The 23,408-nt window shown below is 43.4% G+C and overlaps 1 pseudogene; it reads left to right on the top strand.

Annotated features, from left to right (window-relative positions):
• The window catches only part of LOC123055883 (pumilio homolog 1-like), a 67,841-nt pseudogene that overhangs the window by 580 nt on the left and 43,853 nt on the right, over nucleotides 1-23,408 (top strand).

The raw sequence follows: 23,408 nt of genomic DNA, 5'->3' as shown, positions 1-23,408 counted from the left end.
TTGTACTATCTTTATTACAAAGTTAGTGTAAAGTTGAGTCACTTATTTCGAGACTGAGGGAGTATTTGTGAGAAATTTTTGTCTCAATTGTGTCTTGGTGCTATGAGTTGAACATAGTGACGAGCACCATGCATTCCTTATATTATGCTTGAAATTGTTTCCTTGCAATTTGCTCAATTACTAGATTAATCAGTCGATTGAGATGGAAGTTACACTGCACTAGTGCTCTCCACTACTTCTGTTCAACTCTTTTAAAAAATTTAAGTTTACAGGACAAATTGGTTTAGCATGATTAAAAGTGATGTTGTGTGATTGGTTGATTGTATTGCTAAATTTACCTACAATTTTCTTGATTTTAATCTGGCAACACTATATTTGTGCTATATTACACGACATGATAATTCTTTGCCCGAAAAACCCAAATATTTTTCAGTTTTTGTTATTGTCTTGAAAGTTGAAATACTGATTGTTGTAGATAAAATTTGCATTGAGGAAATTTTATTGTCGTGGACTCTACACTCAGTGTGATCCACTGAGCAGTGAGCAATGACCAGTATCATACATCTGACATATGGATGTAATTTACCATTGAAACTACCTTATGATCATGAGTGAGTAACTGTTGGTTGTTGTTCGTTATCATTGTTGTTTTACCTATTGGAAATATTTGCACCATGAGTGCTCCCCGTAATGGAAATAATAAATTGTTGTTTCCTTTTCAGGATGATCCAAAGAGCGAAGAAGAGTCGACCCTACACAATCAGAAGTTGCCCCAAATTGGCGAGACATACATAGATCCATTTCTGCCTATGAACTCTCTTGCCTCTACAAAGAGTGTAGTGAAGGATTATACCACGCTACACTCCCAAAATCCACTACAATATATGGATGTCATGGAAGATTTGCGTGCACAATCATCATCATGTTCGTCAAGGATTGTGCCTAGTAATTTGCTAATATGACGGCGATGCGGGAGGCATGCCTTCGTGCGTTGATTGACCCAGATCAGGAACTATCCTGCAGACTATGGCGTCAGTCCCTTGAGGCTTTGAAGAATCATTATGCTCTTGACATTGAGATGGCATGTTCTGGGGGCTATGTGCCAAATATAAATGCTCCTAGGAATTCTCAGTTCTATTCACTTCTTCACCGGATCAAGGATCCGGTAAACCAGTCTATGCGGCTCATCAATGTCAAGGTTCACGTGCCTGCTCTCAGGTGCATATAACTCATGCAACCTTATCTTCATACTTACCTTATTAAGATAACACAAGTACTAAGCATCAGTTTCAATCAGTATATTCTTAAGGTTATGCCTCCTATTGTGCTATGCATCCCTGGATGAAATTGCGACCTTATATGGTAAACGGTCCATTACCCTTTGTTGTATTTGACATTGTAGTGCTGACCCAATCGGGAGCTACTTTATACGGCAGAAACTTGACGAAACAACTACTGGAGAGATAGTTATGCTATATAAAGAAATCACGCCTGATACGTCTCCAATGTATCTATAATTTTTTATTGTTCCATGCTATTATATTATCTGTTTTGGATATTTAATGGGCTTTAATATGCTCTTTTATATTATTTTTGGGACTAACCTATTAACCGGAGGCCCGGTGCCAGTTTCTGTTTTTTTACCGATTTTAGAGTTTTGCAGAAAAGGAATACCAAACAGAGTCCAAACAGAATGAAACCTTCGCGGTGATCTTTCTGGGACCGAAAGCAATCCAGAAGACCTGGAGTCGAAGTTTGGAACTCCACGAGGAAGCCACGAGGCAGGAGGGCGCGCCGAGGGGGGGTAGGTGCGCCCCCCACCCTCGTGGGCCCCTTGTAGCTCCACCGACGTACTTCTTTCGCCTATATATACTCTTATACCCTAGAAAAATCAGGGAGAGCCACGAAACCACTTTTCCACCGCCGCAACCTTCTGTACCCGTGAGATCCCATCTTGTGGTCTTTTCCCGCGATCTGCCGGAGGGGGAATCGATCACGGAGGGCTTCTACATCAACACCATTGCCTCTCCGATGAAGCATGAGTAGTTTACCACAAACCTTCGGGTCCATAGTTATTAGCTAGATGGCTTCTTCTCTCTCTTTGATTCTCAATACAAAGTTCTCCTTGATGTTCTTGGAGATCTATTCGATGTAATATTCTTTTGCGGTGTGTTTGCCGAGATCCGATGAATTGTGGATTTATGAACAACATTATCTGTGAATATTATTTGGTTCTTCTCTGAATTCTTATATGCATGATTTGATATCTTTGCGAGTCTCTTCGAATTATCTGTTTAGTTTGGGCTACTATATTGATCTTTCTTGCAATGGGAGAAGTGCTTAACTTTGGGTTCAATCTTGCGGTGTCCTTTCCCAGTGACAGTAGGGGCAGCAAGGCACGCATTGTATTGTTGCCATCGAGGATAAAAAGATGGGGTTTTTATCATATTTCTTGACTTTATCCCTCTACATCATGTCATCTTGCTTAATGCGTTACTCCGTTCTTATGAACTTAATACTCTAGATGCATGCTGGATAGCGGTCGACGTGTGGAGTAATACTAGTAGATGCATAATCATTTCCGTCTACTTGACACGGACGTGATGCCTATACTCATGATCATTGCCTTAGATATCTTCATAACTATGCGCTTTTCTATCAATTGCTCGATAGTAATTTGTTCACCCACCGTAATACATGCTATCTTGAGAGAAGCCACTAGTGAAACATATGGCTCCCGGGTCTCTTTCCTATTGTATTGCATCTGTTTTATTTACATCGCATCTCGTTTACTATTTTGCAATCTTTACTTTCCAATCTATACAACAAAAATACCAAAAATATTTATTTTACTATCTCTATTAGATCTCACTTTTGCGAGTGACCGTGAAGGGATTGAAAACCGCTTTATCACGTTGGTTGCAAGGTTCTTGATTGTTTGTGCAGGTACTAGGTGACTTGTGCGTTGTCTCCTACTAGATTGATACCTTGGTTCTCAAAACTGAGGGAAATAATTACGCTACTTTGCTGCATCACCCTTTCCTCTTCAAGGGAAAACCAACACATGCTCAAGAGGTAGCAAGAAGGATTTCTGGTGCCGTTGCCGGGGAGATCTACGCCAAGTCAAGACATACCAAGTACCCATCATAAACTCTTCTCCCTCGCATTACATTATTTGCCATTCGCCTCTCGTTTTCCTCTCCCCCACTTCTAAAATGATTTTCGAAAACCTTTGCCATTTCTTCGCCCCTCTTCCGTTTGTCTCTTTTTGCTTGCTTCTTGTGTGCTTGTGTGTTGGATTGATTGTTTGTCACGATGGCTCAAGATAATACTAAATTGTGTGACTTTTCCAATACCAACAACAATGATTTTATTAGCACTCCGATTGCTCCTACTACCGATGCTGAATCTTGTGAAATTAATACCGCTTTGTTGAATCTTGTTATGAAAGATCAATTTTCTGGCCTTCCTAGTGAAGATGCCGCTACCCATCTAAACAACTTTGTTGATTTGTGTGATATGCAAAAGAAGAAAGATGTGGATAATGATATTGTTAAATTGAAGCTATTTCCGTTTTCTCTTAGAGATCGTGCTAAAACTTGGTTCTCTTATTTGCCTAAAAATAGTATTGATTCATGGAATAAGTGCAAAGATGCTTTTATCTCTAAGTATTTTCCTCCCGCTAAGATCATCTCTCTTAGGAACGATATTATGAATTTTAAGCAACTTGATCATGAGCATGTTGCACAAGCTTGGGAGAGGATGAAATTAATGATACGTAATTGCCCTACACATGGTTTGAATTTGTGGATGATTATACAAAAAATTTATGCCGGATTGATTTTGCTTCTAGAAATCTTTTAGATTCGGCCGCGGGAGGCACTTTTATGGAAATCACTTTAGGAGAAGCTACTAAACTCCTAGACAATATTATGGTTAATTATTCTCAATGGCACACCGAAAGATCCACTAGTAAAAAAGTTCATGCGATTGAAGAGATTAATGTTTTGAGTGGAAAGATGGATGAACTTATGAAATTGTTTGCTAATAAAAGTGTTTCTTCTGATCCTAATGATATGCCTTTGTCCACTTTGATTGAGAATAATAATGAATCTATGGATGTGAATTTTGTTGGTAGGAACAATTTTGGTAACAACGCGTATAGAGGAAACTTTAATTCTAGGCCGTTTCCTAGTAATTCCTCTAATAATTATGGTAATTCCTACAACAACTCTTATGGAAATTTTAATAAGATGCCCTCTGATTTTGAGACTAGTGTTAAAGAATTTATGAGTTCGCAAAAGAATTTCAATGCTTTGGTTGAAGAAAAATTGCTTAAGATTGATGAGTTGGCTAGGAACGTGGATAGAATTTCTCTTGATGTTGATTCTTTGAAACTTAGATCTATTCCACCTAAGCATGACATCAATGAGTCTCTCAAAGCCATGAGAATTTCCATTGATGAGTGCAAAGAAAGAACCGCTAGGATGCGTGCTAAAAAAGATTGCTTTGTGAAAGCGTGTTCTTCTAGTTTTCATGATAATAATGATGAAGATCTAAAAGTGATTGATGTGACTCCTATTAAATCTTTGTTTTCCAATATGAATCTTGATAAAGATGGGACTGGAGATGAGTCAACTTTAGTTAAAAGGCGTCCCAATGATTCGGAGTTTTTAGATCTTGATGCAAAAATTAATAAAAGTGGGATTGAAGAGGTCAAAACTTTACATAGCAATGAACCCACTATTTTGGATTTCAAGGAATTTAATTATGATAATTGCTCTTTGATAGATTGTATTTCCTTGTTGCAATCCGTGTTAAATTCTCCTCATGCTTATAATCAAAATAAAGCTTTTACTAAACATATCGTTGATGCTTTAATGCAATCCTATGAAGAAAAGCTTGAACTAGAAGTTTCTATCCCTAGAAAACTTTATGATGAGTGGGAACCTACTATTAAAATTAAGATTAAAGATTATGAATGCTATGCTTTGTGTGATTTGGGTGCTAGTGTTTCCACGATTCCAAAAACTTTGTGTGATGTGCTAGGTTTCCGTGAATTTGATGATTGTTCTTTAAATTTGCATCTTGCGGATTCCACAATTAAGAAACATATGGGAAGGATTAATGATGTTCTTATTGTTGCAAATAGGAATTATGTGCCTTCATTGTTCTTGATATAGATTGCAATCCTACATGTCCTATTATTCTTGGTAGACCTTTCCTTAGAACGATTGGTGCAATTATTGACATGAAAGAAGGAAATATTAGATTCCAATTTCCATTAAGGAAAGGCATGGAACACTTTCCTAGGAAGAAAATTAAATTGCCTTATTAATCTATTATGAGAGCCACTTATGGATTGCATATCAAAGATGGCAATACCTAGATCTATTCTTGTTTTTATGCCTAGCTAGGGGCGTTAAACGATAGCGCTTGTTGGGAGGCAACCCAATTTTATTTTTGTTCTTTGATTTTTCTCCTGTTTAGTAATAAATAATTCATCTAGATTCTTTTTAGATGTGATTTTATGTTTTAATTAGTGTTTGTGCCAAGTAGAACCTTTGGGAAGACTTGGGTGAAGTCTTTGCGATCTTGCTGTAAAAAACAGAAACTTTTGCGCTCACGAGATTAGCTGTCATTTTTTACTGGAGAGTGATTTTAGGTTGATTATTTTTGCAGATGATTAATAGACAAATTCCTCACGTCCGCTAATTTACTTCAGAATTTTGGGAGTTACAGAAGTATTCAAAAGTTACAGATTGCTACAGACTGTTCAGTTTTTTGACAGATTCTGTTTTTCGTGTGTTGTTTGCTTATTTTGATAAATCTATGAGTAGTATCGGGGGGTATGAACCATAGAGAAGTTGGAATATAGTAGGTTTAACACAAATATAAATAAATAATGAGTTCATTATAGTACCTTAAATTGGTGGTTTATTTTCTTATACTAACGGAGCTCATGAGATTTTCTGTTGAAGTTTTGTGTTGTGAAGTTTTCAAGTTTTTGGGTAAAGATTTGATGGATTTTGGAATAAGGAGTGGCAAGAGCCTAAGATTGGGGAAGACCAAGGCACCCCAAGGTAAAATTCAAGGACAACCAAAAGCCTAAGCTTGGGGATGCCCCGGAAGGCATCCCCTCTTTCGTCTTCGTCTATCGGTGACTTTACTTGAGGCTATATTTTTATTCACCACATGATATGTGTTTTGCTTGGAGCATCTTGTATGATTTGAGTCTTTGATTTTTAGTTTACCACAATCATCCTTTCTGTACACACCTTTTGGGAGAGACACACATGAATCGGAATTTATTAGAATACTTTATGTGCTTCACTTATATCTTTTGAGCTAGATAATTTTGCTCTAGTGCCTCACTTATATCCTTTTAGAGCACGGTGGTGGTTTTATTTTATAGAAATTATTGATCTCTCATGCTTCACTTATATTATTTTGAGACTCTTTTAGAAAATTATGGTAATTTTCTTTGGTTATAAAATTAGTCCTAATATGATGGGCATCCAAGATGGGTATAATAAAAACTTTCATATAAAGTGCATTGAATACTATGAGAAGTTTGATTCTTTATGATTGTTTTGAGATATGAAGATGGTGATATTAGAGTCATGCTAGTAGAGTAGTTGTGAATTTGAGAGATACTTGTGTTAAAGTTTGTGATTCCCATAGCATGCACGTATGGTGAACCGTTATGTGATGAAGTTGGAGCATGATTTATTTATTGATTGTCTTCCTTATGAGTGGCGGTCGGGGACGAGCGATGGTCTTTTCCTATCAATCTATCCCCCTAGGAGCATGCACGTAGTACTTTGTTTTGATAACTAATAGATTTTTGCAATAAGTATGTGAGTTCTTCATGACTAATGTTGAGTCCATGGATTATACGCACTCTCACCCTTCCACCATTGCTAGCCTCTCTAGTACCGCGCAACTTTCGCCGGTACCATACACCCACCATATACCTTCCTCAAAACAGCCACTATACCTACCTATTATGGCATTTCCATAGCCATTCCGAGATATATTGCCATGCAACTTTCCACCGTTCCGTTTATTATGACACGCTCCATCATTGTCATATTGCTTTGCATGATCATGTAGTTGACATCGTATTTGTGGCAAAGCCACCATTCATAATTTTTCATACATGTCACTCTTGAATCATTGCACATACCTGTACACCGCCGGAGGCATTCACATAGAGTCGTATTTTGTTCTAAGTATTGAGTGGTAATTCTTGAGTTGTAAGTAAATAAAAGTGTGATGATCTTCATTATTAGAGCATTGTCCCAGTGAAGAAAGGATGATGGAGACTATGATTCCCCCACAAGTCGGGATGAGACTCCGGACGAAAAATAAAAAAATAATAAAAAAAGGCCATAAAAAAGAGTGAGAAAGGCCCAAATAAAAAAATGAAAGAAAAATAGAGAAGGGGCAATGCTACTATCCTTTTTCCACACTTGTGCTTCAAATTAGCACCATGATCTTCAGGATAGAGAGTCTCCTATGTTGTCACTTTCATATACTAGTGGGAATTTTTCATTATAGAACTTAGCTTCTATATTCCAATGATGGGCTTCCTCAAAATGCCCTAGGTCTTCATGAGCAAGCAAGTTGGATGCACACCCACTTAGTTTATTTTGTTGAGCTTTCATACATTTATAGCTCTAGTGCATCCGTTTCATGGCAATCCCTACTCACTCACATTGATATCTATTGATGGGCAGCTCCATAGCCCATTAATACGCCTAGTTGATGTGAGACCATCTTGCTCCTTTTTTTCTTCTCCACAACCACCAGTCTATTCCACCTATAGTGCTATGTCCATTGCTCACGCTCATGTATTGCGTGAAAGTTGAAAAAGTTTGAGAATACTAAAGTATGAAACAATTGCTTGGCTTGTCATCAGGGTTGTGCATGATTAAATACTTTGTGTGATGAAGATAGTGCATAACCAGACTATATGATTTTGTAGGCATAGCTTTCTTTGGCCATGTTATTTTGAGAAGACATTATTACTTTGTTAGTATGCTTGAAGTATTATTATTTTTATGTCAATATTAAACTTTTGTCTTGAATCTTTCGGATCTGAACATTCTTGCCACAATAAAGAAAATTACATTGATAATTTTGTTAGGTAGCATTCCACATAAAAAATTCTGTTTTTATCATTTACCTATTCAAGGACGAGCAGGAATTAAGCTTGGGGTTGCTTGATACGTCTCCAACGTATCTACAATTTTTTATTGTTCCATGCTATTATATTATCTGTTTTGGATGTTTAATGGGCTTTAATATGCTCTTTTATATTATTTTTGGGACTAACCTATTAACCGGAGGCCCAGTGCTAGTTTCTGTTTTTTTGCCTATTTTAGAGTTTTGCAGAAAAGGAATACCAAACTAATTCCAAACGGAATGAAACCTTCGCGATGATCCTTTTTTGGACCGAAAGCAATCCAGAAGACTTGGAGTCGAAGTCTGGAACTCCACAAGGAAGCCATGAGGCAGGAGGGCGCGCCCAGGGGGTAGGCGCGCCCCCACCCTCATGGGCCCCTCGTAGCTCCACTGACGTACTTCTTTCTCCTATATATACTCTTATACCCTAGAAACATCAGGGAGAGCCACGAAACCACTTTTCCACCGCCGCAACCTTCCGTACCCGTGAGATCCCATCTTGGTGCCTTTTCCGGCGATCTGCCGGAGGGGGAATCGATCACGGAGGGCTTCTACATTAACACCATTGCCTCTCCGATGAAGCGTGAGTAGTTTACCACAGACCTTCGGGTCCATAGTTATTAGCTAGATGGCTTCCTCTCTCTCTTTGATTCTCAATACAAAGTTCTTCTCGATGTTCTTGGAGTTCTATCCGATGTAATACTCTTTTGCGGTGTGTTTGCCGAGATCCGATGAATTGTGGATTTATGAAAAAGATTATCTATGAATATTATTTGGTTCTTCTCTGAATTCTTATATGCATGATTTGATATCTTTGCAAGTCTCTTCGAATTATCGGTTTAGTTTGGCCTACTAGATTGATCTTTCTTGCAATGGGAAAAGTGCTTAGCTTTGGGTTCAATCTTGCGGTGTCCTTCCCAGTGACAGTAGGGGCAGCAAGGCACATATTGTATTGTTGCCATCGAGGATAAAAAGGTGGGGTTTATATCATATTGCTTGAGTTTGTCCCTCTACATCATGTCATCTTTCTTAATGCGTTATTCCGTTCTTATGAACTTAATACTCTAGATGCATGCTGGATAGCGGTCGATGTGTGGAGTAATAGTAGTAGATACAGAATCGTTTCGGTCTACTTGACACGGTCGTGATGCCTATATTCATAATCATGGCCTTAGATATCTTCATAACTATGCGCTTTTCTATCAATTGCTCGGCAGTAATTTGTTCACCCACCGTATGCTATCTTGAGAGAAGCCACTAGTGGAACCTATGGCCCCCGGGTCTCTTTCCTATTATATTGCATCTCTTTTATTTACATCGCATCTCATTTACTATTTTGCAATCTTTACTTTCCAATCTATACAACAAAAATACAAAAAATATTATTTTACTATCTCTATTAGATCTCACTTTTGCGAGTGACTGTGAAGGGATTGACAACCCCTTTATTGCGTTGGTTGCAAGGTTCTTGATTGTTTGTGCAGGTACTAGGTGACTTGTGAGTTGTCTCCTACTGGATTGATACCTTGGCTCTCAAAACTGAGGGAAATAATTACGCTACTTTGCTGCATCACCCTTTCCTCTTCAAGGGAAAACCAACGCATGCTCAAGAGGTAGCAACGCCTCACATCCTTACACTGGCCACTCATGCCTTTCCCACTTATGTTATCAAAAAGTTTTTTTCTTCCAATTCCTATAGAATTTTGTATCTTTAGTCTCTAATTAAGGATGGTGAGATTAATCGGACATAAACTTCTGTACTTACCTTCTAATTTTTTATATAGCTTCTTGAGCATGGACCAAAAGTCTACTTGAGGATACTAATTGCTAATCTAATGGGGCATGTGTTAGACCTAAGCCTTCATCTCTATGGTTGTTGGATGATCCAGAAGGTAAGCTAAACACTATCACTACAAAAAAAGAAACTTTCGTGACATTTTGGGCCGAACGAATTTTTTTCTATCATACTTATGACACTTCTATGACGATAATTGTGACAAAACCCGGTATCATCATAGATGTGGTGGGCTCCTACTTCTATGACAAAATCATGACAGAAAATTGGCTTTTCGTCCTGGGCGGGCTGGAGGCGCAGCTGCATGACATTCTTTGGGCCTTCCATGACAGAAAAAACCGTGGTAGAAGCGAGGGCGAGGAAAATATCGGGGGAGTTCCCGGTTATGGTGGGTGGTCATGGACGAGCAATGCACGTTTCTCTCGTACGTACGCGCGTGTGTGCGAGGCGTTGGGCTCTAACTGAACCCGAGTGAGGCGTTGGGCTCTAACTGAACCTGAGCGATTGCACTGTAGGCTATGCATTACTGAACCCGAGCGATTGCACTGTAGGCTACGCGTTACTGAGCCCGAGCGATCGATCAATACCTTGTTGTTAACTGAACCTGAGTGATTCCTTCGCTACTGCTGCTAACTGAAGCCGATCGATGCTGCCTCTGGATGAACAGTGAGCGTTGTTGGGGGGTTTGGATGAACAGTTCCCGGTGGGGGTTGGATGAACAGGAACCCGTGGTAGTAGAGGTCGTTGCCGCTGGATGAACAGGACCCCGGTCGATCGAGCCGGTGGATGAACAGGACCCCGTGGAGGGCTGGATGAACAGGACCCCGTGGAGGGCTGGTTGAACAGTAGCCGGTGGAGGGCTGGATGAACAGTAGCCCGTGGAGGGGTGGTTGAACAGGACCCCGTGGAGAGGGCTGGTTGAACAGTAGCCGGTGGAGGTGCGCGCGGTGGAGGCTGGATGAATAGGAGCCCGTGGATGAACAGTCGCAGGTGGAGGCTGGAGGAGGTCGACGGTGGATGAACAGTAGCTCGTGGAGGCTTGAGGAGGTCGACGGTGGAGATGAACATTATCCCGTGGAGTCCCTTTTGCGGTACGCCACACCCCTCCCGATGAACAGGACCCCCGTTTCGACCGTAGTGCTCCAACACAAGTCCGTTTCCTCCGTTTTGCGGTATGCCACACCCCTCCCGATCAACTAGACTCCGTTTCGACCGTAGGAGGTCCGTTTCCTCCGTTTTGCGGTATGCCAGACCCCTCCCGATGAACAGGATCCCGTTTCGACCGTGGACGGTCGAACACAAGGCCGTTTCCTCCGTTCTGCGGTACGCCAGGCCTCATTTCCATCGGCTGTTCCGTCCAAGCCGGTTGGCTCCTGATGAACAGCACGCATCCCGTTGCCTCCCGATGAACAACACGCGTTCCATTGCCTCCTGATGAACAGCACACGTTCCGTTGCCTCCAAGATATTTGAGCCCATGTTCTTTTTATTAGCATTACAGACCATATATTCTGGGCACTCCTAAAAAATCAACGAAATTTTGCATATTTCGGTGGGGTCCGAACTCTTTTAATCACGAAATTTCGAGTCACGTTAAAAATAATTTTTAAAAAATTATATCAAAATAAAATTCAAAAAATAATTCTCTGCAAAAAAATGAATGAAATTTAAAATCTTAACTAGTAGGATGCCCGTGCGTTGCACGGAACATGAAGATGCATTTGTATGAGTAGTTTATCTTGTGGGAGAAAAGACGATATTTTAATGTAATTGCCAGTTGGCTTTGGTTTTTATAAGGGTAGAGAGTAGAGAAATCCAGAAAAAATGATATTTTAATGTAATTGCCGGTTGGCTTTGGTTTAAAACTTTACAGCCCATTTCTTACAACTTATAGCCCATTTTCAGGGGAAGCCCATTTCTTACTACTTAAATCCCTCCCTCCTCGTCTTGAAAGATTTGCTGCCCAGCAGGGCTGAGAAAAGCAAGTAGGCCTCGGTTTTGGTATTCTCCAAAAAAAGAACTGGGCTAGCCATTTTCAGAAAGAAAAAAGATATCAAGTGGGCTCGTCATGTGCTTAAATAAAAGCGTAAGCGTGGGCTAGATGGGCCACAGCCCCCGCACAGCGCGCAGTTGAGCTCCTTCTCTGAAACTAAAAAAACAACTGGGCGAGTTGCTGGGTCCCTGGTGTTATCCGCTCATTGTGTAATTTTAACAAATCCGTCGCCGCGCGGGCCTATGCATTGCCGGTGTGAGATGAGACGTCGATAACTTTTCTTGGCAACATGCCACCATTGGTGGACTCTGCGCCCTCCTCCTCCTCCTCGGCGCCGCCCTCAAGGTTGTAGTACTCGTAGTAGTGGTAGCGCCAGAGCTCGCGTTGGTACTCCACCACCAATTCCTCGACGGATAGACTCTTCTTTACCTCGACCTCGGGCACGCGCAACTTCTCCTCCCGACGCTCCTCGATCTCCGCCGCCTCCTGGATCTGCAGCTCCTGCTCGGTGACCTCATGAGGAAGCAAGTGCTCCATGGCCACCGCCGCCTTTTCAGACATGGGTTGCATGCTGGAGTCCAAGGTGGCCTAGAATATCTTGGCGTGTGCGTCCTCGATCTTGGCGTGGATGGCCTCGACCCAGGCCAGGGCGACATCGGCGGCACGGACGGCAGCTCGAGCGCTCTCGATGTTTGCAGCCGCCATCGCAGCAGCACCTGCCCTGTCAGCTGCCGCAGACGCCCTCTTGGCTGGAGCAGCCGCGCTCAATGCGGATACGGCGGCACTTTCGGCGTAGGCGGCCCCGCTCTCGGCGCAGGCGGCGGTGCTCCGGGGGGGACGCAGCCATCGTACGGGCCTTCACGAAGCGTTTCCATGGCGTCATCTTTGCAAGAAGGGGGTGCGGGAATGGGGATTGGGATTCATGGATTCGGGGATTGCCGGCACTGGAGCAGACGAGCCGGCGAAGCTTAAGGAGGGAGACTTAAATAGACCCAGATATTTTCATCGCAAAGGGAAGATGCGGCAGTGTAGTGGCAGGTGGAAGATGCGGCAGTGTAGTGGCAGGTGTGGAGGGGAGTACGATGGCAACAACATGCAACTCAAGCTTACAAACGGTACAAAAAGCCCAAGGATTAATTGTTCATCAAATTTTTAGACAAAACCCAGATTGAACATGGCAGTAACATCTAACCCAACCACTCTTTTTCATAGTCACAAACAAATGGATTGGTCTGATCCATAAAATCAACATCCTGTGCAAAAAAAATTATTTCAGGATGACTACAACTTGTTGTAAATAGAAGCCGAGCACGTTTAGAAGCCCATTTGTCCACCTGAAACTTCTTTTTTTGCTGTTCAACGTGTCCGTCCGTGAGAAATCTCTTGCAGTAAAACTTAAGCCTCATGGACAATAGTAACCTCACATTCAACAGGAAGAATGTGACAAAGCTTTTGTTTGCCTGGTTGGATGCATATCTTTCCATCGTTATTGTCCTCAAACGAATGTCATGAGAACTGAGAAAATCCTGGTGGTTATTACGCCACCGATTGGTTATACGTTTTTCTCCATGTGGTCGCAGTACCTAAGTAGACATGAAGATTGAAAACAGTTAAGGTCTGAAAAAAGAGTATGCCGAAAGAGCGACAACTAAACAATTAATTCTAGTACAACATATACGGGCTTTCAATGTGCATGGAATCATCACCTCTATATATAAATTCTCCAGAGATCGAAAGCATCGCAGCAAGCCAATTTAAGATCAAAACTAGACATTCTGATATATAAGATCTTGACAGAATCTAGCAGCATTGATAGGCTATCCATGGACAAACTCTTCATTAAGCATATAACATAATATTAGTACCCAAAGTGTACTCCAAGATGATATAAAACTTATGCACACAAATGAAAAATGCAGCTTATGATTACAAATGTGTAGATGATAATATATGGTACCTGAAAAAGTGAGGAGCCAAACACCAACTTCCTGTGATCATTAAACGGATCACGAATTACACCCAAGGTCTCCAGTTTGGGCGCAGAGACGACAGTTATTTGCAAAGGTTTATAACAATTATCAAGGAGCAACCTTTGAAGTGAAGGGGCATCTTCGATGATGAGTTGCTGTCCTTCAAAACAAATTCCAATGCTTTTAAGATGAGGCGACTTTATTTGGAGACAACTGATAGGTATTTCTATTCCCCAAACAATCAGCAAGCACTCCAGGGCAAGGCAACTGGAGTGGATGATGTTGTGCAGTGAGGCCTCTGACAGATAAACCACCACAAGAGAAAGTTTCTTTAGCAGTGGGAGTCGAAGCATTTGTACCAAATCGTCTGGCAGATGGCACCGGGCGAAGGTGGCGGTGTGGAGAGAGGAGTAAAATCGCGAGATGGACAACGGTTGTGTGGGCACGAATTCTTGGTGTGTTCGCAGTATGAAACTTTCATGGTAATGGTAGAACTCAAACTACTGGAGTTTTCCAAATTCAGGGGATGTCAGCCAAGCGTCCACCGTGTCGGGTATGGACAGCAGGTAGCGTGTCAGGATGCAGAGCCGTTGAACGGGGCCCTTCTGGTGAGAGGAGACGATGGCTCTGAGGAGATCAAATTCAGGAAGGATAGATATCTGACAACAATCGAGATTGAGGGGCGCGGTGCGCCATAGAGGGCGCCACCGAGTTGAGAGGACTTGTGTGCGGCAGCAATCCTTGGGGGGAGAAGCGAGATGATCTCCTCAAGGATGAGGTCCGGGAGATCACTGATGTGGTCCACCGGATATTCTACCGGTTCCTCAGATCCGGGTGTGGGGGGGGGGGGCTCGCCGCTTCTCCCCGCGATGCCGGGTGCGGGATCTACAACGGGTGTCACCGCTAGCAGGAGCCTCATCTTCTTGGCGCTGGGGCTAGCCGAATCCATTTTCCTTGTGGGTGTCGCGCCGAGCTCATGGGTTTGAGCAGAGTAGCCAGAGACGAGCCTAGTGGCAGTGCGAGTGGGGAAGAAGGAGGTATGTGGTTTTCTGTAGGAGTGGAAGAAGAGGAGCAGGCGTTTTCTGTACGAGTGAGGAAGAAGGTGAGCGGGGGTTTTCTGGAAGAGTGAGGAAGATGGGGAGCGTGGGGAATTGTGGCGAGACGGAAGCGTAAGTGGAAGCGAGGAGGAAGGAGGGTTTCCTGGGATCGCCCCCTCTTCAAGAAATATGGGATTCTCCTCGCAAAAAGCAAAAAAAAATGGGCTTTGAGATGGATAGGCTTTTATATCGGCCTAGTCGGCTGCCCGTGTCTCGTACTGGAGGGCTTTGTGCTAGAGGCAGCCCGAGACACTCTCCAGCTTATTGCCCATTCGAAAGAAAAAAAGAGACGCCTCCAGCTTATGGCTACTCATCGGTATCCTTTTTCAACTTGGCATCCACCAAATTAGAGGATGCGGTGGATGCAGACACTCACACTGGTCGCGTAGCGCGGCAAAGTGAGGTGTCAAATAACAGGCCTACAATATACTTACTAGATTGTGAAGGTTCACAGGCTAGTCAACATTTACATTAAACTAAGCTTCAGAAGATACGGTATGCATACTAACATTCAAAAGAACAAAAGTTCAGCATGTTTATGCATCTCACTGATTCACCATACTATAACCAATACAAAGCTGTGAGAAGGTGTGGAAATAAACAAAATCGGTCGATGCTTCTCTGAGCAAAGGGCCTCCCTGCGCACGCATTAATTTCTTGGGCATGCTTGTTTCTTCTCAATGTTGCGAGCACTTTGAGCATGTTGGCAACTCCACAGCTAGCTGGCTGCCTCATCTTGCAATTGATGCTGACACATTTGCAGGAAACACATGAGGCAATAGAGATGACTCAACATGAGTCCATATTGTGCAGTTCCCCTAAAATCATCTTCATTATCCTGAATCTGAAAAGATAGGAAAACAATAGCTATACTTAAACGATGTTGCAAAACAGTAGCACATATCAATAGCTCGGCATGACAAAACATGATCATCTGGACGAAGGGGATACTGACCTGCCTGAGGAAGATTATATATAATTCCATAAGTCCTTGGTTGATTTCCACCTTCGGCTGCACTGCTTGTTTGCTACTCCACACATGACAGGATCGTTCCACACTGCAATCAGCAAGTCAACGTACAAATAATTAAGCTTATTTCATCTTGCGATGGTCATTGTACCTAGTTACGAATGTAGGAATACCTGGAGCACCATGAGGTTAGCTGACAGCAGGTAGATGCAGCCATATAAGTTTTGTGCGGTGGTAGCAAAATTGAGGTTTGTATCCCTTCCCGTTATGAGGATTCTTCTTGAAGTTGGTTGAATGTGACGGCTTGTTCTTTGCATCAAACTTGCCTTTTCCCCGAGATTTGTTCTTGTTGTTTTGGGGCTGGTTGGGCTGGAAGTTCTTCCCGTGTACCATCTGGGCACTAGAAGCTCCCTCAGCGACCCGAGCACGTGTGTCTTTTGCTCTTGCCTTCTCTTCAAAATGAAGAGTGCTAATGAGATCCGAAACGGAAAACTCATGTCTCTTGTTTTCCAGGGAAGTAGCAAAATCGTTCCACGAAGGTGGAAGCTTGGCAATGATGGTCCTAGCAACAAATTTTTCCGACAACACACACTTGAATTACTCAAGTTCCTTAGCGAGTGACCATATATCATGAGTCTGCTGAACAACAGAGCGCTCATCAGTCATCTTGTAGTCACAGAATTGCTCCATGACGTACAACTCGTTGCCAGCTCCCGAGGCCCCAAACGTGGCCTCGAGCGCAGCCCACATGTCTTTGCCGCTGTCAAACGACATATATGAATCCACAATGGAATCGTCAAGAACACTCAGCAGGGAGGCTTTGAAGAGGGTATCCATGTTCTCAAAAGCTTCCTGTTGTGTAGGATTAAGAACGCCCTCAGGCTTACCCTTAGTGGCGTCATAGCAGTACATGATATGAAACCAATATACTGCTCTTGTGCGCCACCTTCTATACTGCACCCCCTTAAAAGTAGGCGGCTTCAAAAGCGCAGCAAAACCACTCGGAGTAAATTCCCTATAATCAGGTTTTTGCATTGGATTGTTGAATATATGAGCAATTTACTATGAGATGTAATCCGAATCAACAGTAAATAGATCATGACGACAATTGCAAAGATAAAAGTAATGAAGCGGACTAAACCAGGAGGACAGAATCATATACTATACAACGGGAGCAGAACCGCTGTGGTTGATGTTGTCACTCATGTCGTTGATGAAGATGTTACCAAGGTCGGGGAAGAAGGCTGTCGTTGAGGAAGTCATTGCTGGCAGCAGTCACAGGAGTGTGCTCCCCAAAAACCGGATCGTCCCTCTCCCGTACAGGATCACAAAAGGCGGGGTTCGGAGGACTGTTGTCCCTTCTCACGGTGCATGCTGGAAGGAGGGATGGAGAAGAATTGTGTGGTGGCGCTAAGATCTGGAACGGTGCGAAACCATATGATACAGCGGCAGCTAGGGTAGAGCCTGTCAGGTCGGTCGTGTGAGCTAGAGACCAAGTATAATAGTAGGCCTTTTGCCCAAACCCCACGTCCAAGTCAATAATAGCCCCACTATCCAACAGAATCAGAAACGGCTGAGTAATTAAGGCCTCCGTTAATTATTAATTAATGACTTAATAAATTTTCTGACTCACACCACACTTAGAGCATGGTTAATAGTATAGCCAACATCCGGCTATATGAAGTTGACACATCATCTAGAACCAACCTAATAGGTAGCCTGCTTACAATAGTTAGTCCCTTTAGTATACTACTATATCATTAATAATGGCCCCACCTTTTGTCTCACAAAGTATGTGTAGTCTGAAATGTCGGGCGTGCAGCCGGCGGTGCCCTCGGTCGGCGCACCGCTTCAACGGCGGAAGCAGTGAGAGGTCGCGTCGCCATGACTTGCCATGAATGTGGAGCTGCGGGCTCAGCTAGCGCCGGGCGGGAAGGTTTCGATTTTTGATTCAGTTGTTGTGCTGCTACCGTCCAATATTCGCGTGTGGTTGTTTGTAGAATAAAAAAGGAGGTACTCCTACTTATGTAGTTATGTTACTCCCACTATGGCTATCCTAAGGTTAGTAGGTGACCTTACGCTTGGCTCTTCGCCTCTTCCGGAAGTCCAACAATAATGGTGGTACTACAGTAGTACTTCTAGCAATCTGACACCAAATGAACTACTGCACGTCCACCGCTTGTAAGCAAAAGTTTCTCCTCGTGCTGAGAGCCACCGTGCACGCGTTGGCGAGGGAGAAGGCGTAGTAAGCAAGATTCTCGTCGTTCTGCGAGTTGACGGGACACATAAAAGTTATTTAGTAGTACGTACTCTCTCCAAAAAAAGGGCTGACCATGTCATGGCTACCATCCCGTGCTCCATCGTTGAGTACATGCACTATTCACGTGCCATCGAGGAGAAAAAATATTGCATAGTAGGAGTAGGTGCCATCAAAGTGCTCGAATCACTTACGCACTGCTTATCTGATTATCTCCATTTTCTCGCATGACACGTGCACCTTGATGCTAGATGTCTCGCGTGTTGGAAAAAGGATGAACAAAGCTCATGTAAAAAAGAGTGGAATAACATAGATTCCCGACGAACGAGAAGGAGCAACGAACCTCGCGGTGGAGCGTCTGCAAGGAACCTTGCGCGTTTTCCCCTATTTTTTGCCGCCTGCCCGATTAATAAAAGAACATGAACTCTTCGCTAACCACTAGAGACGATACATCAGGATGCTAAGTTGAAGATATTTTATTAGTTTATATTGATAACCACGCAAGAAGCCACGCATGTATAGGATGCATGCAGCCATGCATGTACACACGCCAACGCACTAACTCACGTCGATCCAACTCATGCACAAACGCGCACAGCATGGAGCACACAATACACGTACACAACACATGCATGCACACACACTCGGCCGCAGAATGCACGTGAATAACACATGCATGCGCACACACTTGACTGCATGGAGGCGTGCGCCATCTGCCGTGACGTCTGGTTCGTCGTGCTACGGTGAAGCTCGCACACAACGGCGCCTACGCATCTCTTGCAGCACCTCTTTGCCGTCGTTGCTCAACGACTAGCCGGAGACGAAGACGACCGCAGCCTCAGCCTTAGAGCTAGCACCGATGGAAAAGCACGCACGCTGCACGCACACGAGCACGTACGGAGTGCCCACGACATGGTGCGTCCCCAGTCGCCTCTACTCCTTCTGCGCACGTTGTCTATGAAGGCGGCTGCATGCCTAATGATGATGTGGGTGAGATCTTCTAGGACTCAGATGATGACGAGGAAAATTAGGCTGGTCATAGTGGAGAGTAACTTAGACTAGTAACATGCATATGTTACTAGTCTATGTTACTACCTTCATACTGGGTAGTAACATATGGATGCTAACATGCAAGCCTTCATTAATTGAGATATAGACTCATTTTACCTCGGGGTGTGTTATGTTACCACAAGCATCTCTTTCGTCATTAACTCCATGCCACATAAGCAATTTTTTCTTGGGATGTGTTATGTTACTACCTAAGTTACTCCCACTATGGCTAGCCTTATGGGGGGTGTCTCCAACAGTGTTCCTCGGCTCGCACCTCTTGCATCACGGTGGTCAAACTTGGATTCATTCATCTGGTACACGTGGCATCTCAGATCTGGACACAAGGTGACGTACACCGTCAAGGTCCACAGTCAAGGGGGTCAGGGCAGACGCGACCTCTCACTGCGTCCGCCATTTGAAGCGGTGCGCTGGCCCAGGGCACCGCCCGCTGCACTCCCAGCTGTACGCACCTCCTCGCCGCATTCAAAAACCTACATTTACTAGTATGTATACACGTGCAAGGCACGTCTTAATATAACAGAGTGATTTTGGTAAAAGGGAAAAGAAGTAATATATGTGCTAATAGATTCAAAGACAAAGAAATTATAGTGATGTATAAATGCCGATATTAGTTCAATATTGTAAAAGCGGGAAGTAGTATTCATGCCATAAAATTGTACATTCATTTAAAAAGAACTGCACGTTGCTTCACTTTTTCCATGTGTTCTTTTTTTTGAGAAATATCCACATTCTCCTACTAAACCATCTCGACTGGGCTCAATCAAACCATCTGGTGGTCATGTAGCAACACAGCCCATTGGAGCTAGTTATGAGCTAGTTATGCGGGCTTAACGGAGGGGTTTGATGGAGGCGAGGAGGCGTGTTCAGCCGGGCGTGCAGCGGACGGCGCAGTACTATTCGATTTGACAGCTACTACTAGTATATTATAAAAACAAAGAGTAGTAGAGATAGAGATAAGAGTAGAGACTAGGGAGGAGCACCATCTACTGCTTCGTGGGCTCTACTCCTGCGCTCCATTCGGCGGGCGCTGTTGAAATTTGGGGAGCGCACTCTCGCGACTCCTGGCAGCGACGACTTCGCCGACGACAACATCTTCCCCGACCTCGGCAACCTCTTCCTCAACGATGGGCGACAACCTCAACGCCCACGGTGCTGCTCCCGTTGCACCGTATGTGTTTCTGTCCTTCCTGTTCGAGATCGTGGTAGAATTCATGTTTCTAGTCTGTGTCCTAGATTCGATCTGTTCATCTACTATGCTAGTCCACATGATTAGTTTAATCTCTGTTATAGCCATCATGATTTATTTTGTGCTTATTCAGACTAAATCTCGTAGTAACTTGCTCATATATTCAACTAGCACACTGTCCCCTACAGCCACTCCCGTTTCATGGACGGCTTGGTCGATGCCTCCAAGGAGCCCTTCGTCTACTGCTATGAGTGCCCGATGTCGTTTTAGGGCTCGCCGGCGAACATCATGCATCACCTCACGCAGGCGTGCGGCGATCACTACTAGCCCTTGGCGGAGAACATCAAGTATGAGACGTGCTACCCGTTCACCGTGCCGGAGTCGCTGGAGGATCACCGCCACCTGCTAGTCTCGGGGGAGGATGGCAGCGTATTCCTCTTGATCGTGGGCACCGGCGAGGCCCGCGCAGGCCGCCGCCTCGTCTCTGTAGTGTGCGTCAGGGGCGATGCCGCGGAGGCTAACACTGCCACGAGGCCGATGTACGGGTGCGTGCTCACTGTTACTACCCCTCGGAGGTACGTGGGTGGCGACACTGGCAACATCAAGCTTACAACGACTGTGCCGAGCTAGGACCTTCCCGCCGATGTGGACATGGAAGACGCATGGTATGATTTGGCCCCCAACGCGGTGCACGGGGACTCCAAGGAGGTTCACCTCGACATATGCATTACCAAGTTAAATATTGATCATTAGTCTTCGTTCAACGTAATCCGCTGTCTAAGCATGTGGAGACTTCCATGCATGATCTTGCTCTATTGGAGTATCGCGCATGAATAAAAGTGTATCCATTTATGGTTTAGTCTAGAATCTTCCATGTATGAAATTTTTACTACAGTACTGGTGAAAGACTTATGACGAACCATTTCTTACATCTCCTCTGCCCCCTTCCAAGTCATTCTGACACCGGTGCGCGTCGGTCCTAAACAAACGCTTTTTACCCCTTTCCGTGACGACATTTGGAACCGTCGCCAAGTGAGTGTGGGCGATAGGGGGGTCCTTCCCACACGACCCAGAAACCGTCGGGATAGGGAGCCTTGATGCATATAGTTGTCCCTATATAACCGTTTCCGATATCTCGAATATGCCAAACGCTTCATCCTTGCTACTCGTTTGTGCTCGCATTCCCATCGTAGTCGGAGTTTTGTGGTTATGCCTAAAACTAGGCAGATTCTAGGCACGGGAGCTTTCCAGGCAGATTCTAGGCAGATTCCAGGCATGGGAGATTTACGATGCCTGGCACATCGACCACAAACAGTTCATGATTATAAACCGTGTACGATAGGTAGACAATCACACACAATTAGTTTTCCCGCACCGTATGTGATAGTGTCTGACATCACACACGCTTCGCGAACGGCAACTGTGTGCATGCTTGCACACATTTCCTCTCTGTGAACCGTCTCGGATTATGGTGTATATCACAAACGTTTGTGTTTTACCAACCGTGTGTGCCGTAAAGACCTACACAACATAATTTCGCCCTAATTTAATTGCCGCTATTTAAAATTGTACCTAATTTAAAGTTGAAAGTAGGCTATAGCTTTATTCATATCCATCAGGTTCAAACAACCAATGCATTATTCGATTCACAGGTACACATGTTTAAGAATTACAGAAGCACCAAATAAAGAATGATGTACCAGGGTTCTATACTTGTACTATTACAGATGGTAAAGAAAGAGGCGACAGACATTCCAGTTGCTGAACAAGGTGAAGCGGAATGGCCCTATTGTGCTCTCCTGGATGTAGAAGGCATGCAGGACTCTAGTCCAACCCCTTGTGATGGATGGCCGCCAATCATGTAGTTTGAGAGGTAATCTTGAGTAAACTGCTTCAAGATCCACTGCAAAAGAAAAAAGATTCAGATATTTTCAACTAACACAACTCATTACGGGCAGTAAAAAGAAGGCTACAAGTTTCTTACTTACCATCCTGCAGTTCACTGTTGTCTTGCATTAAGTGTAAACAGATAGTTCGATTGACATCTTTTGACCCATTTTAGTAACAATCTTTATCAGTTTCCTCACTTGATGCTGGTTCATGAATATCTCATTGCCACATGCGCAGAAAGGGTCGAAGTGTGGATCTTTGGCAATGATATGTGTACCTAAAAGCACCAAGTTAATATTAGAAGCTAAACAACAATTGAAAAATGATGTAGTACAACATTCCATCCATCCCATTATATAAGATTTTATTACATGTATATCTAGACATCATCAGAACATTAAGGTAACACTCTTCCTTGTTGCTATGTAGCCTGGGATTGCATATTTAGTCATTCAGTACAATGCATGTCGCTAAACAACAATTGAAAAACGAAAAGGCATGTTAACTGCAATATCCTTAATAACAACCAAATATCGTAATTCATAGTGGTATTGTTGAAATTGTTATTGATGAAATTGAACTGCACAGCAAATAGTTCCACATATAGAGCATCACATTGTGAAGAACTGAAATAAACAAGTCATAAGGACATCTCTAGGCGATCCTTAAAAAGTTAAAGGACTAAAACCCTTAGTGGATATATATATATATATATATATTCCAGCAATTTTTGGCCTTTTCTAGTCGATCCCCTAAACTTAAGGTTGTAAACATCAATTTGAACAAGTTCAAAGCAGGTTCAACCGAAAGTAGCATGCATTCAAATATAAACATAGATAGGTTTGCATAACCGAACATAAAACATAAATTTAAACTAAGCTAAACTACTTTCGGTCGAAGTAGAGGTCGAGCCAATCCTTCCTCGCCATGTACGGTGTGCTGCGAGCCGGGTCCGGGCCAGTCCCGTCGTCGGGGTCATTGGGGAAGGCA

The sequence above is a fragment of the Triticum aestivum genome, chromosome 2D (assembly GCF_018294505.1).
Source record: "Triticum aestivum cultivar Chinese Spring chromosome 2D, IWGSC CS RefSeq v2.1, whole genome shotgun sequence".
Taxonomy (NCBI): Eukaryota; Viridiplantae; Streptophyta; class Magnoliopsida; order Poales; family Poaceae; genus Triticum; species Triticum aestivum.
The sequence above is the reverse complement of the archived record's forward strand: the minus strand, read 5'-3'. Positions and strand labels throughout refer to the sequence as shown.